Raw genomic sequence first — 7,736 nt, forward strand, 5'->3', positions numbered from 1 at the left:
ACAGGCATATTCAAGTTCAACCAGTTTGTTTGATGATATTTTATGTATTTATTTGGGTTCACATGTGTCTATAAGTTTATTGATAAAAAAAAAAAAAAAACACCTTTGAGTGTTCTCATGGGTAATATGAAATGGAACCAAGCTTGGACTTAGCCTGGCATCTGTCTATTTCCACATATCTGGCATTCTGCACCAACAGCACTACCCTAGGCCAGAAAAAAGATATCACTTCCTGCACAAAAGGTCTGCAGCCACATTAAAAACAACATTTTTCTCCCCTCCATGTTAATGACCCTCAGACTGGGGCAGGGAAGTAGGGTAAGTTGTTGAGGTCACTGGTGGAGGGAGAGGGCCCCTGGGTTTGCTATTACAACAAATGTGGTAAAAATGGTGAAATGGAGAGTTTCTTAACTACGTGTGTTGGAGGGAAGAGAGTCTAGTCTATATGTGTCTAGGAGAGGGGGGTGAGGATGTGGGGTGGGGTGGGCCTGTAGCAGGAGTCCTGTGAGTCAGCTGATTATTGTCTGAGAGCCCATAATATGCAGTACTATGCACCTCACTGTTAAAGGTAAAGTGTTGTACAAAAGTTTAAGAGCAGCTGAAACTTCAGTAAATGCCTGTCAGTAGTGGTGAAAATGAAAGAACAGTTTGTGCAAAGGAGTTAAGTAGTTTATATGTGTGTGTGTGTGTGTGTGTGTGTGTGTGGTGTGTGTGTGTGTGGAAACAATGAATTCTAGACATATTTGATAAGTTTGGACTACATTGTTACAAAAGGTGTTTTTTGTGGAAAACATTTGAAAAAGTAACAAAAACACTATGGTCATTGGTAGTGAAACCCATATAAATTATTGGTCATATACAGTTTTGTAGCTGGTCTTTCTCTCAGAAGACCAACTCATGTTGATCATGAGTAGGTCACCGTTTACTTTTCTATTACTGTGCATAGAATATTAACTGTGCTACACAAAAGAGACAGCTGTCATTGTACAAATAATACATATAGTCATTAGAACTTGTCTCATTAGGTATCAGACTAGCATGGTGACCTTATGTGATTCAGCAGTACTTGCATCTTCCAGCTGGCTAAAGCCTTAGTGTTAGCTTGCATTTACAGAGTAAAGACAGGCTCTAAAGTGAGACAAATTGAAAAATGAAAAATTCATATATCTGTTTTCTAATTCTCATTCTCCTTCACCTGAAAATGCACTCACACATTATAACCATACACACACAGAGAGAGAGAGAGAGAGAGAGAGAGAGAGAGAGAGAGAGAGAGAGAGAGAGAGATGCCTTGACTCAGCCTGAAATTCAAACCACCAGTAACCTGGACCTTTTTCCATCACTCTCACCAGGTGACCTCACTCAACCAGCCTACTTTTATAATTGTCTGACATTTGGAGGTAAACTGATGGTTAATAATCATGGCAGCCTTCAACACACACTCTCTAAAAACCTATTAGCAAGTTCCTGCACTAGTCTCCCAGCCTCTGTCACTGCCTCCAAGTGCTGGAGCAGACAGCATAAATACCATGTGTGGGTTGCTATCACAAGATTGCTGCTATGAACAATATGTGGGTAGGGGTGCATGACAGTCTGGCAGCTTTATTAGGTTATCTGTACAGATAGAGCCTTCATTCACACAGAGGCACACACTGATGTCTCGAAAACATCTCTAGCATATGATTTACGTGTGGTCTGTCAGTGGCAAAGTTGCCAGTAGATTAGTTAAATATGAGATTTAAAGGGTTATTCTGGTTTATTAAAACGTACGTCTTACTTTTGTTCTCAGTATTTTGAAACTTGTTCAAACTTTTCTTGACCAATTGAATTTTCCTCTGCCTCCAGAATCTGCCTGGCTGCCCCCCAAACTGTTACTGGATTGATCTGCCCTCTGGATTTGTGGATTCTTGTTTCCCTGCCCCACTCCATCTGCCAAAGTACCTGCTCAGCTCAGCTCCCCCTTCCACAGTGCCACAAAAAATGACCATTACAACCAGTACTCTGCCTCTGTGTCTGCATTTGGGTTCAGTAAAGACTAGTGTCTTAACACTGATGGCATTTGGGAAAGCACTGAGTTCAAGTAGGTGGGTGCAGATCCAGAAGTCTCTCTGTAGACAGCATTAATGACATGAATCAGATTCAGGTGGCCATAGGATAGCCAGTGTTCAGAGAGCAGTAGACTGACATGTGACCTTTTAGTCTAATTGAAGACCAGATGCACTGCCACATTGTGGACCATTTGGTCCACTGTGTTTGAAGGGAGGCCCACCAGAAGCATTGTAGAAGTCAAGCTGAGAGATAAGCATGAGATAATCAGGCCTGATTTTTCTTGTATAGTGCAAAGTGGCATGACTGGGAGGCAGATGCAACATCATCAGAGAAGGGTATAAGGTCATCAAACACAAAACACAGGTTTCTCATGATCTTGGTTGGGGTGAGAGATGAAGAGGTTATTTTGATGCTGATATCACGATGATTGCCTGGGTTGACTAAGAGTTCAGGTCTTAGAGGTCTTAGAGAGGTTTAGATGAAGGTAGCATTCCTTCATCTACATGGATATGTCTGAAAGACAAGCTGAGATCCATGCTGAGACTGTGGTGTCACTGGACCCAGTGAGGTGCTTTATATTGCAAAGAGAAGAGGCCCCAGTACTGATCCCTGGGGCACCCCTGTGGAGAGAGCACCATATACAGTTAGGGGTAACCTCAGGATGCATCATTTCTAACATCTTCACATCAGTAAAATTTGGTTTAAATATCAGTTTATATGTAATTATGAGTAGAGGCCCTATGACTTAGACTTATTTAGAACTGTGACCATTTATTTTACTCTCTAATTTCCACTGCTGTCAGTGGTGTACTATTTAGCTGATACCATGAATAACTTTCATATGCATTTTTTTAAACATACTTTGTCTTCTCATTTCAGCTGTATTTATTGTCTTTTCTGAAACCAATAAAAATGCAGACATGCAAGGAACAACATGTTTCAGTGTAATTTATACTTATGCAGGGAGTCTCATTTAGCTCAAGATCTAAATGAGAGCAAGAGAACTGAGATCAAATTACATATACGTGAGGTCACAGTAAGACAAGTCAGTCAGATAAAATAATCATCACAAACTTAATAAAACAAAAATAAATGCAATCTTATAAAATAATCAGTAATAAAGTCCCTCAGGGGAAATCTGACTCATCTTTTTTAATTTCTGTCTCTTCCCTTACAATATTCAATATGTTCATTGCACCAATTACAGCTGGCTTTATTATTTTGATCTGTAGTCCTCCATACAAACCTGTAATAAACAGGATGACAGTAAAAGAAATGAGTCAGTTGTGCTGAATAAAACATTACACTTTTAATAAAACCTCAATGTTTCAATCACAATAGACAGACTTGCTTCCAACTATCAAGTATACATCATTCATCTGAGCATTATTACAAACACTTGACATGTTGTATTAATGATGACCAACATAATCAGTGTATCACCTTGAAAAGTCCTTCAGCCATTTTTTCAAATTTGATTTAAAATGTTTAAATCCATACAAAAATATAAAAACAAAAATATAAAAATGAGATTAGTAGTTTAAAGGAGAGTTGAATGTTAAATCTATTTCTTGTTAAATAACAGTGCGTTAATAGTTCCCAGTAATTTCAATGAAGCAACATTTCAGTCTACAAAAGATATTTGTTAGGCACTGTCAAATCTCCATCACAAAGCTGAGCAAGCAGTATATAGAGACAAACACCTTCATTACTCAGGTGATTGTGATTCACATGATTGAGAGTCAATCCACTCAGAGGCTGGACCAATCAGGGCATAGCTTGACAACACTACCTGATGCAGGGTAGACAGGGCATGCTCTGTTACTCCCTGATACTCCCACATGGTAGACAGCATGCCAATGTGAGGAGGGGGAAAAAAAACTTGAAACAACGTGTGAAATACCACAACTAAAAGGTTAAATAAAGTGAAGATCACAGATCATGTACATTTTTCAGAAAGACTACTGAATAGAAAAGTAACGAGAACTGCTATCTAAACACGCATATAGCTTACCTGTTTTCAGTCAAAAACCAAAGATGGTCTAGCATTTTCAGTTGTTGGTTCAAAATTATGAGATAGATCTTTCATCTCCATTGATATGTTTAAAACCCATCAAAAGACTCACCTCTTTTCTTTAGTCTGTGTCATCAGGAAGACATGCCTGTCCACACTCCAACTTATCTATGCAGACACCAATGCTTTTATTAATTTACTTATAAGCTCTTATTTATATTTGTGCTTTTGTTTGATCATAATCATCATTCAGATAATCCCATGATGTAATCTCTCTGTAAAGCACTTGGGTCAATGTTGTTTTTAAAAGCTAGTTTTACAAGTAAAATCACTATCACTGTAAGTTACACATACATGTACAAACTCCCCAGATCCCAATCTGATCTGTGGGATGATCCAGAACAAGTCAGATCCATGGAGGCCCCCACCCTACAACCCACAGGACCCAGAGGATCCACTGCCAGTGTCCATGTGCCAGACACCACAGGACACAACCGGAGGCCCTGTCCATAGCCCCAACAGGTCAAAGCTGTTCTGGTGGCATGAGGGGAAGCTACACAATACGAAATATTTTGACTATTAAATGGACTTTCATGTCACCTAAAGCATGAGTCCTCTCACTCTTTGATCTTCTGATTTTTCTTGAAGTCAAAGTTTCTTTGGTTTGTGACCAAATACCTGCAAAGATAATGACATTCCCATCAGCCACAGCTAATTGCTGCTAATGCTAATACACAAATGTTGCAATGACATGCTAAAGTCAACATTATTAACATTATATCCCTCTTACAGCTACAGCATCACCATTTATTAAATGTTTATGCACTGCTGAAATAGGTTGACTTCAGTGTTGACATTTATATGCCATAGACACACTCTATGGCTTTTGCATTAGTTTGTTGTGACCTCTTTTGTCCCTATAAGCAATATATATACACATGTGAGCAGAATACAGAATAAAATAATAAAGACAGTAAAACCAGATTTTGACACTGACCTCTCTTCAAGACAGCATACCAAAGTCAGATAATGAAGGGACTGTTTAACTGATTGTACTTCAGTGGTGCACATTCCATAACACATTTAAACTCAGTCAAATTAAGTTTAACCAGATGACTGTGAACTCCTGGGGGTGTGAGGCCAGTTAGTTATCCAGCCATATTCCCTCATCATAACCAAACTGAGGATGCAGGCACAGATGTGGAGCAAAATTGAAAAAAGAGTGTCACTGAATATAATCTAGGGCTTTGCAGAATTGTCTGATGATGACAGGGGTTGTGTACACACTGTATTTCACTACTGTGATGCTGAATACAGCCAGTTTGCTTTCCAAATGATGATGCACACACACACACACACACACACACACACAGCTCCAGATACAGATGCACCCATGTTTGTATGAATGTGCTTATACATCCTACTGTTGACTTACTGGCTTAGTGTTGTCAGATTGCATTGGACTAAAAATATGCCGCACCACTGTGAGGCCAGACTCCTGTATATTATGCCGAGGTGTGATATTGTGAGTGGATGTGATTACATGAAGGATTAAATGTGTTTCCCTGTAGATTGGAGGTGAACAGGTCACAGACAAATATAGTATAGGGTCAGTGTGATGTATCTGGGCTTTGTGTTGTGTGGAAACTTAGTGCTCCCTGGATATTTGGCAAGGGAAGAATGAGTAGGAGCCTATAAAAACAAACACAGGATCTTCTGTCCTCTGATGTTAAGTGGCTGAAGCTCCAGCAAAACAGCCAGATTAGTTTAAAGAGTATTTGGTGCACATCCAAAGTGAATGAGAATTGTTTGTGCCAGGGTTTATATTTGGGTCAGGGCAGATTAGTGCATGTGGTGCTGAAATCGTATCATGGTATGAATTTCTCAAGAGAGCTTGGTAATTTGTGTCTTTAGGCAGCAGCTCAGCTATAAATATGGTAATAATACAATATGGCACACATCAACCAGTAAAGTATGGAATTTCATTTATAATCATATTCATAAGTATTGAACCAAAGTTTTGAACAAACTGAAGAGGTCTTGGAAAAACATTGAGGACAGAATTGTGAGTATAATTAATGTTTTTAAGACCAGGGAGGAATGTATTTGTTGATTTGGTTGTACCTGGAAAATAACAACAATATTAAGTATTTTATAGTATTTTATATAGCTTAAACCTAACCAAACCAAAAAAAAAAAAAATGGAAATTATAAGTTGGACCCATTCATCCACCAAAACCTCCTCCCTGTGTGGACACACTCTTTGCCTAACGTTCTGCCAAAAAGGTTTTCTGGTGGAGAGCCCTCCCATGTCAATCAATTTCCTGCTGAGGCTGGGCCAGGGCAGCCTCCAAGGGAGTTGGAGGGGTGTCATAGTTTGGTATAAGATTTTAGATTTAAGTCTGCAGTTTGAACTGAATCAACAAAGGCTGGCACAAGTACACAAAATAGAGACATACATGTATATGTGCATGTTAACATAACCTTTCAAAGTACCTATTCTACTATTCTATTATTTCAACATGTTTCATTAAAACATTTACTCTGAATGGAAAGTGCTGCAGGACTGAACTGTTTGGAATAAACAGTGAACTTTTGCCTAGTTATTATCTCATACCAAACAGGATGAAGCTTGAATTTGTCATGAGAACTTAAGCCATAGCTGATTGTCCCAACATGAAAGCAGTAAAAGTTCAGTGAGCTGTGATATAAGGCTAGGTGTTGTGAGACAGTGTCCACAGCTACAGTGCTAGTGTTATACTCCACGCTCAGACACACATTAGACCAAACTTGGCTCTTAGTGTGGTAGCAGGAGGTCATGAAGTGGGGAGGGGGAGTGCGAGGGGAAGCAAAATATCAAAGAGTTCCCATACACTCCCTCTGGACACTTGGTATGTAAAACACAAACAGCTTAAACAGCCTTTAAAGCCTCTGCTGTTTTGAGGCAGACTTTATTGATCCATATCCTGTAGCTCTCAGTAGCAGTAATATTATGATCTTTTTTAATAATGAAATTCTAACTGGTACTGATTTAACACCGAAACACAAGATCCTTAGAAACAGCTGTAAAACCTGATACACATGAAGACTGTTTTTCTCAAACTAACGTCTTCTTTGTCTAAACCATCAACCTGTCTCCTATGTCCCATCCCAACTAGACCTGACCTCTAGTCCACCTTAAAGAATCTCACAGTTATCTTTAATCAGGATGTGTCCTTTAACTCCCACATAAAACAAACTTAAAGGACAGACTTTTTTCACCTGCATAATGTTGCCAAAATCAGGCATTTCCTGTCTCAAAAGAAATGGCAACCAAGAAATTAGCAAAAGAAATGGAAGAAATGAAGAGAACTAACTAAGCAAGATGATAAAACAACATGTGCCCACTGGGTTTAGTTGATGAAGTGCAACAATTGAAGGCTGAGATAAAAGAAGAAAAAACAAAAAAGAGTGGATGATCTGGTGATATCCAGTCTTGAGACAACCCACTGCACCAGCAGGGACAAAGAGGGCGATGATGAACCAAGAGGTAAACTGCACTCACTTGAGCAACAAGTCATTAAGTTCTTCAACTACAAAGATAAATATATTCCTTTAGACAGTAAGAACATAGCGGCTTGTCACCCCTCACCCCAAAAACAAAACACCAGGCCACAGGAGAAGATGGGAAATG

The sequence above is a fragment of the Lates calcarifer genome, unplaced genomic scaffold, assembly GCF_001640805.2.
Source record: "Lates calcarifer isolate ASB-BC8 unplaced genomic scaffold, TLL_Latcal_v3 scaffold_86_184, whole genome shotgun sequence".
Classification (NCBI taxonomy): domain Eukaryota; kingdom Metazoa; phylum Chordata; class Actinopteri; family Centropomidae; genus Lates; species Lates calcarifer.